The following is an 18951-nucleotide window of genomic DNA, read 5'->3' on the forward strand; positions in this document are numbered from 1 at the left end:
GCAGTTGGAGATGAAGAGGTCCCACTCTCTCCCTATTTATTTCAAAACCCCCTTCCCCTCCCCCTTTTCTGATGAAGGGTCTAGGCCCGAAACGTCATCCTCTCTGCTCCTAGGCCTGCTGTGTTCATCCAGCCCTGCACCTTGTTGTCTCGGATTCTCCAGCATCTGCAGTTCCTACTATCTCTGTCAGCTGAGTCTGCTGACTTAACACACTGTCGGTCAATGTCGAATCTCTCTTAACATCTTGCTCTGTCAAACCAAAGCTCAATACCAAATTTATTACTGCTGTGTATTATTCTTAACAAAAAAAACATCAAAATAAGCTATCCAATTTACCCAGCAACATACCCGCGCATTGCTGCAACTTTTTTTGAATGACGCTGCTGAGGTATTACTGAACCTTGTGGAGCTGCTCATTGGTTCTTGTCTCGAATGACGCATTCAATGACGTTGCGAGCGATGATTGGACGGTGTTGAACAGCCTGGAGCGATTCCACACGATGAGTAAATGTAGAGAGAACAACAGAGGTTAGGGGGAAAAAAAAGGGAGTGAGCATTACAACCACGGAATCTGAGGTAGGAGGCATTTAGAATTCTCATTTTTTTTGGCGGGTGGTGGTGTAGTATGGTGCGACCCCCCCCCCCCAGTTTTAGCATACATCGTTACCGTTGATGTTGTCCTGTCGGGGCGTTCACCGCCGTGTGCAGGCTTATAACCATCCGGCGTTGTTTGTCCTGTTCTGTCGGAGCCCGTTTCCCTGACCCCCTGCCCCTCCCGTCGTCTTTCTCTATATTCAGCACGTTTTCACCTTCCACGGGGATTTACGGCGGTTCGTGAGGATGGGAGAGGCGGCGGCAGCGGTAGCGTGTTCCCCTCACAGCGGGGGGTGGGCGGGCGCCAGCTGCGCAGGTCAGGCGCTCGAATTCCCGCTGGGATTGGGAATGTTCGGGCCGCGAGCGGCGACCGTTAACGGCCGTTTCTCTTCCTGGGACAAGACGCGAGCCGCCTGGGACGGGGAGGGGTCCTCTCCCACCCAACCCCTATTGCGCCTGCCCGCGTATTCCCATCACGGACTTTGATCGTGATATGGACTCTGTTGTAACCTTTGTCCTAATCCGCTAAGAACCTTTGTTGTCCCACCGTTTATCCAGCTACCGCTATCCTTTTCACTTGTTTCTTTTTCCCCTCTTCCATTAGGAAGACAGGTCAGTGCTAATGTTCCAAAGTGGCACTTTAGGAAAGTTAGCCGGGAGAATATACCTTCTGCCTGCCCTAGTCGAGTGTTCACTGTATTCATTCGTGAAGTGAATTGTCTGCTTTAATCTCCGCCGACATATAATTCTGGTTCCCTTTTATAGCGTCGTGGCTAGTACCTACTGTTAGTCAAATTACAAAGCATATTATGTTCTCTTCAGAGAAGCAGGGGTTTATTTTACAGACCCTGCACTGTACTTGTGTTGGTGGCTTTTAGAATAGGTAATTACTGGAAAGGGGACAAACCGATATGGAAATGAAGTGGAAACATGGGATTTGGACGACTGCTGGAGTGAACAATGTAAACAAGTGTGTGGACTGATTGGCCTTTTGAAGTTACCATGTGCTGAGAGGTTTAATTCTACGGATAAGGTATCTGTTCAATAGGGATACCCAGCTATTCTTTCTTAATGTGTTGATAGATAACCTTGAGTGCCATTAGGCTGTTTGACTTTTTCAAGGGCCTGGAGGTTCTCATTCCGTCCAAATGTGTGATTTCATAATGCCGATTAAGCCGTTTCAATCAAGACTGTCCAACTTGGTGGTTTTTTTTAAATCTTTGCTTTTTCTCCCATCAGGTTTCAGTTTCTTTTGGTGACATAAAAAGCATTCATTTCTAGTAATGTTAGTCTTGAGTGGCACTGGCGGGGTGCTGTTTCAAAACTGGGTTTTTAAACGTTCCTTTATTGAAATGCAAATGAATAGCAGATGTGGACTGTAGATTTGTGAAAAGAAAATATAGACCCTCTTTCTGCTTCTATTTCCTGTAGTGAAATTTAATAACTTGAGCGGTTTAAGTCTGTTTGATTTTAATCTGTCATTTTAAGAGGGTATTTGTAAATTATACTCCCATCCTAGAAATCAGATTTGAGTATTATGGCATATCCTTTGCATTCTGACACCATTGTCTTAAAATATGACTATATTAAGTCATAGATCTGTTTATGCTTTTGATATGACCTAACTGCTAATGACACAGGTATACAGTTTTCTCATTACCCTCAGTTTACCAAGTGCTATTGTGCTACCAAGTGAAAGATGAGTCCAAACCTTTGGATTTAGAAGTGAATGGCTATGCAATAATTGTTATAGATGCAAAAGACTTATTTATACAGTAAGTATGTAGAATGACTGCTTGTGATTGTTGTCCAGACACTGCAGAAATTATGAAGCTAGTATCTGAAGTTTACAGCATATGTTTTGTTGTTATCTGAAATATACAGCATTTTAGCTATAGCATTTTACAATTAAATACTTACTGGATAGCTTAGTCAATATTAAGGCAAGAACAAAATTTTATGAAAAGCTGCTGAATTACAAAACCAGTTGAATTTGTAACTGATTAATAGAATTGACCCCATACACATTGCTGTAAAACATGCTCTAAAAATAATAACTTTCATGACATTTGATGTTTTGGTGTTTGAGATCAAAGTGTCAAGACCCGTATTTATACGTCTTACTGCCGTTGTATATGACTTCGCTTCATCCATGGTTTTTTTTTGCAATATCAACTTGGAGTTTCAACTTGAATTTAATTGCACTGCTGAATACAAAATTAGCTAACGACTGAGTCTTTGTTCCAAGGACCAATGTTTGATAATATGCATATTGCCAAAGCTCCACCTATTTGGTTTACTGAGACCACAGTTAGTCCATATAAGTAGCCTTAAAAGCAACAAGCAGCTGTTTTGCCAGGGCTTTAATTGTTGTTGTAGGCTAGAAGGAGCCATATTGATTTTGCTACCCTTAGCTTGCTATCACTGAATTCCAACCCCACCCCACCACCCGGCAACATCCTGGAGTTTTCCATTGGCAGGAACTGAATTGGACTCACCATATAAATACAGTGAATACAAGAGAAGGTTGGACCCTAGGAATACTGCAGTAAGTAAACCCACCCTCCCCATCCCACTCCCCAAAGCCTGTCCACCATCAGCAAGGCACAGATCAGGAATATAATGGAATACTCCCCAGTTGCCTGGATGAGTGCAGCTCAATATCATCCAGGACAAAGCAGTCCACTTGATTGACACCACATCCACAAACATTCAATCTCTCCTCCACGCTCACGTAGATAGCACACACTGCAGAAATTCACCAAAAATTTTTTGACCGTACTTCCCAACCCATAATCGACTCCTTCGAGAAGGACAAGGGCAGCAGATACATGGGAGCCCCACTCTCACTGTCCTGACTTGGAACTACATCACTTCCTTCAGTGTCACTGGGTCAAGATCTTGGAATTCCCTCCCTAATTGCACTATGGGTCTACCTACAGCATATGGACTGCAGTGGTTCAGAAGATCACTCCCAATCAGCTTCTCAAGGGCAACTAGAAACAATCAATAACTGGACAGCCAGCAACACTTGTTCCACAAGTGAATTAAAAAGAAAATCCAGTTTTGGAATATGTGCATTTCTGGCAATTTTGTAAATAACTGATTAATGACCCCTCCTCAGTTGCTTCTGAGAAGGTGCTTTTGCCTTAATTTGCAGCAGTCATGTTGATTGTGATAGTACCATGTTGAATGGGTTCTTCAGAATTTACAGTGAGTTCTGAGCACGTCCGTAAGGCTGCAGTAGGGATCAGAGATTTGCGTTGAGAGAACCAATGTGATTTTCACCTGAGCAATCAGTGAACTTTGTCATCCAATTAAGAATAATGGGCAGGATTCTAAACTGCAGCACCAACTGTAGTCATTCTAGTTGGGTCTCGACCCGAAACGTCAGCTTTCCTCTCCTTTGCTGCTTGGCCTGCTGTGTTCATCCAGCTCTACACTGTTATCTGAGACCAGCAATAGCAGGTTTCCATGGCAGGCAAGTGGGAGTGAAGTAGAAACTTCTTTTCAAAGTTTTTTAAAAAGTAAAAGTGACTTTTCCAGCATAGGATGCCCACTTTGGGTAAGGGAATCGTTTATTGGGACAAACAAGGAGAGATTATAAGTTTGGCTGAAGTGCTGGCCCAAAGCCCAACATACTGTGGTTCTGGGATGTGTCCTCCTGGCAGCTAAAATGGACAAAAACAAAGTTGCTGAAAAAGCTCAGCAGGTCTGGCAGCATCTGTGGAGGAGGAAGCAGAGTTAACGTTTCGGGTCCGGTGACCCTTCTTCAGAACCTGACCCAAAACGTTAACTGTTTTCTCCTCCACAGATGCTGCCAGACCTGCTGAGCTTTTCCAGCAACTTTGTTTTTGTTCCTGATTCACAGCATCCACAGTTCTTTTTTTTTTAAGCTTAAAAATGGACTGTTGAAGATCCTAATTGCCCTTGTTCAGATGGCTTTAAGTGGCCGCTGGTTAGCTTAATCTGCTCCTTGCCATAGTTTGAGGATTTCAACAGGTAGCCCTGCTGTGCTATCCTATCCTATTCCATCCCATCCTATCTCAGGACAAGCAATAAAAAGGTCCATATACATTATGGAAATGGGGGACTAGAACAAAGGCTTTCTGTACCATTATTTGTACTGACCTACCCTATTCCTATACTAGTCTAAAGTTTTACCACTTACGTTAAAATCTTCCAACTTAGTTGGCTACCTCTATTCCTATGTGGATATCAAGTTAGAGTTGCTGCCCCAAGTCCATATGAGCAGTGGAAGTAATCAGTTTGGAATGTGCTGCCAGAGAATTTTTTACAGTTTTACTAATTTCAAAGCTTGCAAACTTGCAACCCTGATAGGCCAGTGCTAGAAAAAGTGGATGTTTGGATGGGATGTCAATCAAATAAAACCTGCTGGATAGTGTCAAGCTTTATGACTATTACAGCAGCTACCTTATCTAGACAAACGGGCAGTATTCCATCACACTCCAAATAGCTTGGTAATTGGTGGGTCACCTGCTGTGAAATACCTAGCCTCTGACTTGCTTTAATATCTCTAACATTTGGCTAGACGCTGAACAGTCAATGTATCCCCTAAAACATTGGTGAGGATGTGTGATGGATCTCTTCTTGGAGGTGGTTGGTTTTTTCCTTTAAGAGGTTATCAAGGAGATAAATGAGGTAGGTGTTGTCCACGTAGACTCTAGCAAGGCCTTCAACAAGATCATGCATGGTAGACTTGTTAGTAGAGTTAGATCACGTGGGATCCAGGGAGTGACTTTAAGTTCACAAAATCATAAGGGGCACAGATAAGGTGAATAGGCAAGGTCTTTTTTTTTCCTCCAAGGGTAGAGGAGTCTAAAACTAGAAGGTATAGGTTTTAAGTGAGAAGGGAAAGATTTAAAAGGGACCTGAGGGGCAACTTTTTCCCACAGGTGGTGTTATGGGTATGGAATGAGCTGCCAGAGGAAGTGGTAGAGGCGTGTACAATTACATCATTTTAAGAGGCATTTAAAAGGACAAGTACATGAATAGGAAAAGTTGAGATATGGGCCAAACGCAGGCAATTGGAATTCAATTTAGGGTACGAGTCAGCAGGGACAAGTTGGGCTGAAGGGTCATACAGCACAGAAACAGACCCTATGACTCTATTCTGCAGCAGAAATATTGTATGCTCTTGGCCCAAGTCTGCAAGTTGTACAGATCTTGCTTCATGCAGGCATGATCCATGTCGTTATTGTAATTATTTTGTAAAGGGAGCTGAATGTTGTGCAGTCATTAGTGAGTAGTTCCATTTAAGGCCTTGTGATAAAGTGAAGGTCATTACATGGGACATACAACATGGCCGTTGGAGTGGTTGTGTCCCTACCTCTGAGCCAGGAGACCTGGATTCAGGTCCCACCTGCTCCTTAGCTGTGTAATATCTCTAAACAGGTTGTTTCTCATGTTGTAACCACAGAATTAGGGCACCAGGTGGTCCATGCTGTCACTTCTGCTTCTCTTGTTCCCTCCCGTCTGATTTAAATCTGCCATCATAACCCTCTCTTCCCTTGTGGCTCTATATACTTATCTAGTTTCCTTCAAGTGCACCTATACTTTTCTTCATTTCCATCATTCCCTCTGATAATGATTTCCACATTCTCACCACTCTTTGGGTAAAGAAGTTTCTTCTAAATTCCTTGTTGTGTTTCTTGTTGACTTTCTTGGTGACTATCTTGCCTTGATATTTAGTTATGCTTTTCCCCAAAAGAGGAAATGTGCTCTCGCTCTCTTGCTCAGAACTCGTGGTGTTCCTGTGTGTCCTGTTGCGCCTGTCTTTTCCAGGTAGTAGAATAAATAGGTTTAAAAGTTGTTGTTGAAGAATTATAGGCAAGTTGCTGCCAAGCATCTTGTAAATGGTGTACAGTCCTGACTTGGTGCATGCTGGTGGAGGGCTGCTACCGATCAAGTGGGCTTGTTTTGTCCTTGATGGTATCGAGGATCATGAGGATTTTTGGCCTGCACTCATTCAGGCAAATGGAGGATTATACTGCTGCACTCATGATTTGTAGATATGGGGTATGTTTTGGCGTCAGGAAGTGTTATTCCCAGCCTCTTGATTTCCTGTAACCACAGTATTTATAAGGCTGGTCAACTTCGATATCTGCTTGATGGCAATCCCAGAATGTCACTAGTGGGGGAATTCAGTTATGGTAATATAGGAATTACATTAGTCACCTGTCAGTCTTCAAGCATTACATAACTTTTTTAAATGAATTATTACACATGTAGTAACACTTTATTTCCTTCTATATTTTAAAATGCATGGATACATCTATCCATTTGGACTTGGGACTTCACTTCTTCTAAATTGTAGGTTACTCAAAACATTCCCTTTTTCAAAATGTACTTGTTACTCATCGCATTTACTATCGTGTTTACCTCTATCTCCCATAAATATGAAAGTAAAATAATGTCTTAATGTTTCTGCCAGTGTCTCTATCATTACCTGTGATACCTATCTCTCCCTTGTTTTACTTGTGTTTTTTAATTGACATGCCTGTAAAGTAAGAAATTAGTCAATTTATTGTTCCTTTTTACCATCCAAATTGATTTTGAACTCTTCTAATCTACTTCTGGCCTCTCATCATGACTCCTCCCACTGTCTGTGTACTTAAGTGTGTGCCTCTTTTCAAACCCTCAATTGTTCCGTTTACACTCCTGGAATAGACACCAGTATTTGCTTATGAACCAGTTAGGGACTGTGAATGTCTGACGCAATAAAGTTTGGCAATCACAAATCCGTACTATAGAATAAAGCCACACAATTCCACATCTGAGCAACAAACATAAAAACTTACCAAATCAACTTGAGAAACTCCAACATCCAAAATGAACTTCAGGTAGCTATGAATGAACAAGCAATATTTCTTTTTGTCTCAAGTCCCAAGCATGAGGCAAATTAGTTGTTATTCTACTTTGGGGAGAAATATTAACAAACAATATTTTACTTTCCCAAGTTCTAATCTCAGCCTGTCAAAACTAACGCTCTTCTTTTATTAAAAAAAAACCAAGAGAACTACAGATGCTGTAAATCAGCAACAAAAACCGAGAAATTGCTGGAAAAGCTTAGGTCAGGCAGCATCAGTGGAGTGAAATCAAAGTTAACGTTTCAGGTCAAATGACCCTTCCTCGGAAGGGTCTTTCCACAAGTGCTGCCAGACCTGCTGAACTCTTTCAGCAACTTCTGTTTTTTTTTGTTTCTGCTTTTCTTCAATCCTCTAAGCCCTTCTTTTAAAATACCAAACATATTATATTATCGTCACTATTGCCTAGTTTTATAGATTCATAGGATCCCTACAGTGTGGAAACAGGCCCTTCAGCCCAACAAGTACACACCAACCCTTGGAGCATCCCACCTAAGCTACACATCCCTGAACACTATGGGCAATTTAGCATGGCCAATCCACCTAGCCCGCACATCTTTGGATTGTGGGAGGAAACCGGAGCACCTGGAGCAAGCCCACGCAGATGCGGGGAGAATGTGTGTGGAATTTGCACAGTCGCCTGAACATAGAACATTACAGCGCAGTACAGGCCCTTCGGCCCTCGATGGTTTCACAGGTCGGCGCAACAATCTGAAGCCCATCTAACCTAAACTATTCCATTATCATCCATATGTTTATCCAATGACCATTTAAATGCCCTTAAAGTGGGCGAGTCTACTATTTTTGCAGGCAGGGCATTCCACGCCCTTACTACTCTGAGTAAAGAACCTACCGCTGACATCTGTCCTATATCTATCACCCCTCAATTTAAAGCTATGTCCCCTCGTGCTAGCCATCACCATCCGAGGAAAAAGGCTCCCACTGTCCACCCTATCTAATCCTCTGATCATCCTGTATGTCTCTATTAAGTCACCTCTTAACCTTCTCTCTAACGAAAACAGCCTCAAGACCCTCAGCCTTTCCTCATAAGACCTTCCCTCCATACCAGGCAACATCCTGGTAAATCTCCTCTGCACCCTTTCCAATGCTTCCACATCCTTCCTATAATGCGGTGACCAGAACTGTACGCAATACTCCAAGTGCGGCCGCACCAGAGTTTTGTACAACTGCAACATGACCTCATGGCTCCGAAACTCAATCCCTCTACCAATAAAACCTAACATACTGTACGCCTTCTTAACAACGCTATCAACCTGGGTGGCAACTTTCAGTGATCTATGCACATGGACACCGATCTTTCTGCTCATCCACACTACCAAGAATCTTACCATTAGCCCAGTACTCTGTATTCCTGTTACTCCTTCCAAAGTGAATCATCTCACACTTTTCCGCATTAAACTCCATTTGCCACCTCTCAGCCCAGCTCTGCAGCTTATCTATGTCCCTCTGTAACCTACAACGTCCTTCTGCACTATCCACAACTCCACCGACTTTGGTGTCATCCGCAAATTTACTAACCCATCCTTCTACGCCCTCATCCAGGTCATTTATAAAAATGACAAACAGCAGTGGCCCCAAAACAGATCCTTGAGGTACACCACTAGTAACTGAACTCCAGGATGAACACTTCCCATCAACCACCACCCTCTGTCTTCTTACAGCTAGCCAATTTCCGATCCAAACCGCTAAATCACCCTCAATCCCATGCCTCCGTATTTTCTGCAATAGCCTACCATGGGAAACCTTATCAAATGCTTTACTGAAATCCAAATACACCACATCAACCGCTTTACCCTCATCCACCTGTTTGGTCACCTTCTCGAAGAACTCAATAAGGTTTGTGAGGCACGACCTACCCTTCACAAAACTGTGTTGACTATCCCTAATCAAATTATTCCTTTCTAGATGATTATAAATCCTATCTCTTATAATCCTTTCCAACACTTTACCCACAACCGAAGTAAGGCTCACTGGTCTATAATTACCAGGGTTGTCTCTACTCCCCTTCTTGAACAAGGGGACAACATTTGCTAGTCTCCAGTCTTCTGGCACTATTCCTGAAGACAATGACGACATAAAGATCAAAGCCAAAGGCTCTGCAATCTCCTCTCTAGCTTCCCAGAGAATCCTAGGATAAATCCCATCCGGCCCAGGGGACATATCTATTTTCACACCTTCCAGAATTGCTAACACCACCTCCTTATGAACCTCAATCCCATCTAGTCTAATAGACTGTATCTCAGTATTCTCCTCGACTACATTGTCTTTTTCCTGTGTGAATACTGACGAAAAATATTCATTTAGCACCTGTCCTATCTCTTCGGACTCCACGCACAACTTCCCCACTACTGTCCTTGACCGGCCCCAATCTGAGGGTGCAATCGAACCCGCATCCCTGGCGCTGTGAGGCAGCAGTGCTAACCACTGAGCTGCTGTGCTGCCCCACAGCCGGTCCATAATTGAGATGCCAAAGTAAAGGCTGAAAAAAGCTTACCTGCTAAATTTCTGTCCAGCACTAATCACTAAGATATTTCAGTTTTCACACTGGAACTTAACTGACCTCGTTCCTTCACCCCAGTGTCCCTGTCAATCTCTCAGCCAGAATCCCTGGACTGAAGAGTAGACATCCATGGTTTTCTCTTATCTATGGTTCATTTGTCAATACTACATCTAAATCTCCCATTACGGAACTTCTTACAAGCCAGATGTTAAAAAGAGATCTATGCACCTGACCCTGGTCAACAATTTCCCTTGCTTAACCCACACCATTCCCTCCTTGTCTGGCATCGTGCCAATTTTCCAGTGTTAAAATAGGATGACTATGGGAAAAAATTTTGAGGAACACTTTTTTGTATAAAATGAAGGAAGATTGCTCCCTTGTCTTTATGTATCTCGTGTGTAAATTATATTAATATTAGTAGTTTTTTTAACTGATTGCCTTAATTTGCCGATTTCTTCCTGCACCTCACCTGACAATTGATATGACCTGTCGACTGCACCTATTAATGACGAAGCAGCTGATTGATGGACCACGGAAATTACCATGAGTATCAAATGGCTGTTGTGGTGCAGTGGTAATGTCCCGATTTCCGAGCCAGGAGGCCCGAGTTCAAATCCCAAATACTCGAGAGGTTTATCATAACATTCCCGAGCAGCCAGGGAGACCACCTACAGAATGATATCCTTGTACTGAAATGATTTGCGTTTGGCAATCTCCAATTTGCCCTATTCCCGCTTGCTTCAGGTATTCGAATTCCTATGGTTTCTTGTCATGGAATCCGTACGCTGCGGGAAGAGGCCATTCGGCACATCGAGTCTGCACTGACCCACTCAACTGGCTTGAGGTCAAGCAGCTATTTGAGCTGTGATTTGAAATATGGTGGAGAAAGTACTTTAGAAATTCTTGGGCCCTGCTATCTACTAAGTGGTTATGAATAAGTAAGTTTAGTTGTTTAACTCGGAAGATCCTTGATATTAAACCTGAGATCGACCCAATCTGAGAGATTCACTTTTGGTCTGCCAGGTGACCATCTGGAATTCGGCTGTTTCATTGTTCCCCCTTTAACAAATAAAACGACCCGTTTCGTGCATCCTGACGCATTCTATTGAGTAAGCTGTGTCCTGGTAGGAAATTTTCCTGGTACGTGAGAGTTAAAGGGGAGGAGATGGTGTACGGTACTTGCTCAAACTGCGCCACCTATACCAGTTAAAGTTTTTTTTCAACGAGACACAGCCCACTAACTCTTCCAGTTAGTCTACGGAGAAATTTCCAGAGCCGCATCTTCAGCTGCGGGAACTTTTACACTTTTTAAGAAATCGGGATCCCAGCTTCGCAATAATCGGTGTCGGCTGCTTTACCCTTTTTTAAAAAAAAAATCACCTCCGTTAAAAACGAAGGGATCGAATTAGTGTTTTGGAGCGGCGATCGATTGGGTCGTCTTACAGTTCTTGCCATTTGAAGTGTTGAGATTACAAATGTTGAGGACTATCGACTTCATTAACTGGGTGAGCCTTAGAATTTTATTTCGGATTCTGTGCGATACTCGAACACTTTGGACCGGGTATTGCGACTTCGAGCATGTCACTGTTCGTGTTAGTTTAGGCGAGCGCTGGAGCTTCGATGGTTTACCGCCCCCTGTCCGAATAGAGAGATGATGTAAGTCAATTCTCCGCAATGTTCAGCTGCAATTCATCTCTTGGTTTTTTTTATAATACAAGGACTTATTTTAACCACCAACTAATTGTCTCTTCCCCTGCCTCCCCTCCAAAAAGAAGTATGCGTTAGAAAGATTTTGCTCAGTGGGGCATTTTGTTGTATTTCGGCACGGTGATGGACAGCTTTAGAAACGCCTGCTGCATTTTGGCATTCAGAGCCAAAAATGTAAAGGGAAAGAATTCGAATAAACAGTCGGAGTTGTAATTAGGAATGGTTGAACTGAACCATACTTTCACCCCGTCTTCATGAATTAACAATTGCTATTGATAGCTTGGATTAGTCATTTATTTTTGTCCCTACGTCACAGCCCCAACAGAAGCTGCTTGGCCTGCTGTGTTCATCCAGCCCTGCACCTTGTTGTCTCGGATTCTCCAGCATCTGCAGTTCCTACTATAAATGTGAAAACGTTTGGGAGCGAACAAAATCGTTTAGTTGAATCGCTCAAAGACCTGTACAGCATGAAACTAAATTGGAAAATTTTCAATATAATTCTAGGTCAAGATGACTAAATATTTTGTTTTCTGAAGATACATTGAAAACTGCAGTAGTCGATTGAGCCCCTGCAGCCTGCTTTGACACACAATCAGGTAATGGCTGAGCAACTATCTCAATTCCATTTAATTGTGCTCTCTCCATATCCCTTGATTTTCATCACTCTGCAGAAATCCCTTTATTTCTGCCTCGAACATGCTGAAAGATTGAGCTTCCACAACCCCTGTGTGGTTAAAGAATTCCAAAAATTCACTACAGTGGGGGGGGAACTATCCCCCTCTTATTCTTTTGAAGGCAACCAGAAAAGTTGTAAGCCTGAGAAGTTTAGCAACATGTGTTTCTGACTATATTTTAAGCTCAAGGCAATATTCATACCTATCTGATTATACCAATTTTCTTGTTTTTAATGCTCCATCTTGTGTTTGGTATACATTCCATACTTTAAATAAGGCCATTACTCAGCACAGTTAAGGATGAAAATGAGATTTGAATAGGCTGTTCTCAGTATCCATATACACGTGTAATTGATACCAGTCTTATTACTGAATCATCTAACATCCTGCAGTTAATCATCCATTGCTGTATTAAGATTCTTTCTTTTTTCAAAAAAAATGCGAGTGTTGCTAAATTTAATCACATGAAAATCCTTTGACCCCCATTGTTTTGGCATTTTAGATGTGCCATCCAAAATGTGCAGCACTTTGTGTAGGGCAAAGAAAATTGGTACTTGCCTGTCGCAGTTCAGAGAAGCTTGGTGAAGCAAGAGAAACTCATCCACTGATGCATGACACAAGATAATCAGTGAAAGGAAGTGCTTATAACTGGTGAAATGTGCTCATAAATAACAAAAAAAATTACAAAACTGACTGCAATGCATTGCTTATCCTCAGCAGGGTACAGCCTTTTGGAGAGGCTCTTCCTGAGATTTACTTGCAGTGTTTGTTACAATACCAACCATTGTTTTCCCCATATACTGGCTTCTTAAGGATTTATGTGTCCTTAAGCTAAAGAATCACATTAATTTTTCAAGGAATTTATCATCTCAGACTTAGATTTCCTGGCTCCCAATTAGCTGGGTATTCTTTGATTTAGATTAAACTGTTCCCTTTCTCCCCCTCCTCGTTTCCTTGTCATCCCTTTTGCAGCCACCTTTCCCCTCTGACCCTGGCAACTCACTTGCCCTGCTACTTCCCAGCTGTTTGCTGCTTCACCAGTCACAGCTGTTTCACTCATTAGTGAGCCACTTAGCATAAATCCAAGAGAAAAACAACAAAAAAAATCGAGAAGCAGTTGTCCTAATGCTGACCCTTAGGGAACATCATTGTGTCTTTTCCTAAAGTCTGAAAGGCAACCATTCGCCACCACTTTGTTTCCTGTTACTCAATCCATTTGGAATCCATGTGGCTGCTTTCCCTTGTGCTTTGTTGGGAGACCTATTTTGCAGCACTTTAAATGCTGTTTGGAAGTGTGCAGGACACATCAACTCCCATTATCCTCATATCTGTTATTGAAAAATTCCATCAATTTAGTTAGAAGTATGCTTTTGAACATGTTTGCTTTACCTTATTAGTCATGCTTATCCAAGTTAATGTTCTTGTATTGGGTTATCATCTCAGAGTTTTACTACTGCTGAAGTTAAATGGATTGACTTAGATTTTATCCATGTACCCTTTATGTCCACTTTTTTTCTGTTTCTTCTTTCTGTTCTTGTTAACCAGGGAGCTCTGACTTTGATTTCTCTCCCCCACCTTATTGGAATATACCTTGACTCTATCTAAACTGCTCCTTTGAAAGGCAGCCTGCTATAACATTGGTATGCTACTTGCAATCAAGAAAATTCTCCTAGACACTTTTTTAATCTTGGCCCTAGCCTAAAAACAACCAATGCAGTAATACAGTACCAAAGTGGTGTAGTAAAACTCGTCCAATATCCTTCTACTTTTGTTGAAAGAGCATTAATTGAAGGGTTGCAGCTGATAGACCTTAATGTTTCTTTCACTTGCCTTAAATGCTGTTCCTTGTATTTAAGAAAGGATAGGTTAGTATTGGAGGCAATTCAAAAGCGATTCATTGAGCTGATTTCCAGAATGAAGGCATTGGCTTATCAGGAACTCCTAAACAGGTTAGGACTTAGTCATTAGAGTTTAGGATAATAAGGGGGCACTCGTGAATGAACTTCTTCCAAGGGTAGTGACTATATCATCTGGAATTTTCCAACCCAGAGAGTTGAAAAGGCTTAATCACAAAGTATTTAAAGAGAAGATAGTTAGGGTTTTGGAGTTGATCTCTGAGGAACTTGCTCAAGAAAGGAGCTGAGACCAGGGACCGATCAGCCCTAATCTTATTACTTGGTGAAATAAGCTGGCGGGGGAAGGGGGACACAAATGGCCTACTCCTATTCCTATTTCTTATTCAGTAAACTGTTAGTGAACATTGGCAAGTGGTTGGTGGGTGGCTTCCAAATAAAGAAGACAGGCATACCTAGAGAGATCAACTTTCAACAACCTGCATTAAAACAAGACAACAACGTTGCATCTCTTCTCCAAAACAACAGGATTTTTAAAATGTGGATGTTTCAATGTCAAAGCCAATCTACTTGTGTGGCTTTTGGATTATAGTTATACTATAGATTTCCTAATAGCTCCAACTAATTTTCAAGCAAAAACAAGTGTCCTAACAGTTGAAGAACAACACATTATGTACTGTCATGTGCAACATCTCCTGTAGACCAGGTTTCTTTAAATGTTTTGTGGTTCATTTGAATAGTAGCATGCATGGGTGTTGTAGAGGTAACCGAATCAGGTTAAATAAAACTGTATCTACTGTGGTCCTTGTGTATTATCCACACCATTAATTTCATAAGCTTGCAGGATAAAAATTATGCTTATCACATTTGTGATCTAAATGTAACTTGCTAAACTGCTTACAGATTCTTTGTTGCAAACCTTGCATATATTCACCCATCACATCATGTGATCATGCACTGTGCATGCCATGTTTTGGACTGTCACCTCTCTTCTCACTATCACCTGCCCAGCAAACACCAAAAAATCCACCAAGCATCATAAATCTGTGTTTCCAAACATTAAAAATGTAGAAAATTAGAGATGGGAGTATGCACATGGTGCATTAAGCCTAAGTCCCACTTCATCCAGAGGTGTGTAAAAATATCTCTGAACAGGTTGATTAGAAAAAATAGGTTAATTTTTTTTAAACTGCTGTGCCACTCAGCATGAATACAGCTGATCCTCTATCACAATGCCATGATGCTCTCCCCATATCCCTTAACACTTCTAGCATTGATCCATCTATTTCTCTCTTCAATACAAGTATATTCAGTAACTTGGCCTCCATAGCCTTCCTAGTAGAGAATTCAAGAGGTTTGCTGCCCACTGAGTGAAATATCTCCACTTTTCCATCCACAATGGCCTAGTATGTATCCTGAGATTTGAGCCTTTGGTCTGCCCTGCCTGGCCACGGGATGCATCATCCCTGTATCTAGTCTGTTGGAATTTAATGTTTCAATTGGGTCCCTTCTCATTCTTCTCAACTCCTGTCAATGCAGTCAACCCCATCTGTCTTTGTGCAACTGGCTACCATCTCAAGAATACATCTGGAGAGCATTAACTGCAATCTCTCTCACAATTGAGGGTGTTGAATAGTGATCAGAGGCCTGCAATTTATCCTGCCCAAATAAGAGACAATGACCATTGTGGTACTCCGCTATCACTTCATCCAAAACCAGATAACTTGGCATGGAACTATGACCAAATTGGTTATTTGTGAGCACTTGTTTCTGATGACCTGTAAATTAGGCATTAAATCACTTGACTGGAGGAAGAGTCTTGGGTAGCACAAGCAGTAATCTGGAATTTCACGTGGCAGTAGAATCGAAGACCTTTTTTCCTATGTTTCTGAAAGGCCTGGTATCGAATACTCTTCTGATCTGTATTGCTAGCGATGGTGCTCAGTGCCTTGGATTGACTTTCCTATTGCACAGCAACCATTCTGCCTGCATAGATGTTCGTCAGTTCTCCTAAGGTGTCACATCTGGTAAAATACAACCAAATTCTACTTGGTGATACTATGCCATATTAGTAGTGGGCTATGGTCTGTGCTCCTTTGCTTTCCTGTCTCCTCTTCCCCCCCCCAACCCCCAACGTCCCTGATTTATATTACACCCGCCCATGTTCTACAGGCACAATTCATTCTCGGTATATAAAACTGGAACCCCTCCCCAGTTTATTTGTGGATAGACATAGCAGAATTCTCCATCTCCATCTTGTATTACATGAGGAAGCCAGAGAAAAGGAAAGGGTAATGCAAGTTTATCAAACTAGCTTATATCCTGCAGGCCTTTTTGAAAGTGAATAATGTTATGGCTATGTTTTAATTGCCCTTTCTATACAGATTATTTACAATTTTGACAGTCTGAAAGAAGAAAGCATACAGGTTTTACACATCCATTTGTTAGCTGGTCAACATCAGAAAAAACATAATATCTGAAGTATAAAATGACACAGTCATCGATGTGTTCATAGCCTGAGTTTAGTTAATCAAAGTGATCTTCTTCCCCTTGAAGAAAATTGTGACCAGATTAACTCTCGAGGAGCAAAATTGTCAGACAACTTCAAAGCAATGGTGCAATTTTGAGTTATAAATTTGCCAGGATAACCAAATTCTTGCCTGGATTATAAAGCAGCCTGTGTCTCATCCATGAGTGAAGTCTGCTATGGCTTTTGACTGAAACCATGACTGTGGCTAATTGAAGAGCAATTTTATTTCCCATTCATCTAAAATCAGTGGGCTGTAATCAGCTTTAAGTTGATCAGAGCTGTTCAGAGTTGAATACAAGTTGTTTGCCTCAAATTATTGTCTTTTTCACTTTTTGAATGCTTTGCTTAGATTCTATTGGTAAGAGAGCAATGCATAATTTTAGTTTCTTTTGGTCTGCCACTGCATGTTAAGTATATAGCAATAAGGGTAAAATATTGCTGTTCTGAAGTTTTTTCTCTGCAGATGAGGTATTCATCTGAAACCCAATGTAGCCATTTTTTTTTAGCTAGCGTACACGATCCCCTCAAATTAACTAAGTAGCTGCGTGATTTTAAAAATATGGCATAAACAAGAGTCCTAATTGCATCTGTTCTCATTTCTTTTTGTTTCATTTCCTAAAGGGGCCTTTGCAGGAAAACTTAGTCAATAAACTTCCAGGTGCAGACAAAACATCCATGTTCAATAGCCCTCCTGTCCTGTTAGCTAATCTCCCATAGGATTCTAAATGTAGTATTGAATTTGACTGCAGTATCCCAAACTAAGGAAAATCAGTTTTAGTTGAGAACCAATTGTATGATCTAAAATTTCTGAAGCCATGGCCTTTGTTAATAAGTTTGAAATTGAATTACATATGGATTTTTTTCCCCAAGTCTGTGTAGTTACACCTTTTGAATGGATACTTTTTTTGCCATTTCTATTGCCCAAATGTTGACAGTGAGCGTCTTAGTTAAGAGTAAGTCCCCACTTAGGGTGTTGTAATGTCACAATGTTTCAAATTCTAAACTATACCTATTACAAGCGTTGTATTCATTTTTCTTTTTCCAGCCCTTTTGTCTGCATTACAAGTGACATTTCTGGGTTAATTTTAAGATGTGTTCCATCTCCTCTATCTCTGTTGATTTTCTAATAGAGTTCTGTAAGGGAAGAGATTTTGTCTCCTTGTCAGTTTTAGTTTTGTATTAACTACCTTTGCCATTTGAATGTAGTACAAAAATGTGTGGAAGAGCAGAAATGGTAGCTGCATTAGTGAGGAGAATAGACGGACACTTCAGTAGCTGTAGATGTGATTCCAGAATGTACGTTGTCTCCTGAGTGTCAAAGTTCAGGATGTCGTGGAACTGCTGCCAGATATTCTCAGGAAAGCAGTCAGATTGGTCCTAGCATGGACAGCAGTGACACAAGAAGGAAGTGAAGTAAGGTCCTGCAAGCAAACTTCAGGGAGTTTGGATAGCAAATTGAAAAGCAGACCTTCAAAAGGAGTAATCTCCAAATTACTCCTGGTGCCATGTTGTAGTGAATATAAAGATAGAGCAGATGAATGAATGCCTGGAGAGATGCTGCAGGAGTGAGCGCTTTAGATTCCTGAGGTATCAGGAACATTTTCTGGACGAGGGGGAAACTACATGTTGGATGGTTACGTCTGAACGGGAACAGGGCCAACATTCTCACTGGCGGCTTTTCCAGAGCTGTTGGGGTGCATTAAATCAGCAGTGGGATTAGAGAGGTGGGAAGCTGATGGTGAATTCAAGTCAAAATGCAAGTGAGTGAGTGTGGAAGGCAGAGGAAACATAGACTGGAGAAGCAAGGAGCGAATATGCCAAACTAAATGAAATATATTTTAATGCATGGAGCCTTGAGAATAAGGTAGATGAGCTGAGGGCACAGGCACATAGTAGTACGACTTTAATTATGACTAACAGCTTTGACTGAGTTGGCTGAAAGTTGGGCACAATTGGCAGCTGGTTAAAGGGTATTTAGATGAGGCAGAAAGGGGTTAGAAGAGGATACGGTAAGCATTGGAATATTGAACAAGGAATCACTTGTAGGAATGTGGTAGGATATTTTGGATCATTAAATGAGGCCATATGGGCAGAATCGAATCAGAGATAGTAGGAACTGCAGATGCTGGAGAATCCGAGACAACAAGGTGCAAGGCTGGATGAACACAGCAGGCCAAGCAGCATC

General features: G+C 41.6%; 1 protein-coding gene and 1 long non-coding RNA gene across 7 annotated transcripts in view; one reads left to right on the forward strand and one right to left on the reverse strand.

Annotated features, from left to right (window-relative positions):
* The window catches only part of LOC125485882, a 12692-nt gene extending 11654 nt beyond the window's left edge, over positions 1 to 1038 (reverse strand). Inside the window, exons 1-2 of the long non-coding RNA XR_007264610.1 lie at positions 668 to 1038; positions 349 to 482 (exon numbers count right to left, since the gene is read on the reverse strand). This is a non-coding gene — a long non-coding RNA (uncharacterized LOC125485882). The remainder of the gene's footprint in view (positions 1 to 348; positions 483 to 667) is intronic.
* Positions 415 to 18951, forward strand: part of cdc42ep4b (CDC42 effector protein (Rho GTPase binding) 4b) — a 28224-nt gene continuing 9687 nt past the window's right edge. The window contains exons 1-3 of one of the 6 annotated variants that reach the window (XM_048611031.1): positions 415 to 576; positions 1473 to 1627; positions 12214 to 12305. The gene's annotated coding sequence lies outside the window, so the exon portion shown is untranslated. Of the gene's footprint in view, positions 577 to 1472; positions 1628 to 11207; positions 11508 to 12213; positions 12306 to 18951 lie in introns of those variants that run through there. The other 5 variants (XM_048611033.1, XM_048611030.1, XM_048611032.1 and 2 more) reach the window with 5 other exon arrangements.

Source organism: Rhincodon typus, chromosome 23 (genome assembly GCF_021869965.1).
Source record: "Rhincodon typus isolate 14 chromosome 23, sRhiTyp1.1, whole genome shotgun sequence".
Taxonomy (NCBI): Eukaryota; Metazoa; Chordata; class Chondrichthyes; order Orectolobiformes; family Rhincodontidae; genus Rhincodon; species Rhincodon typus.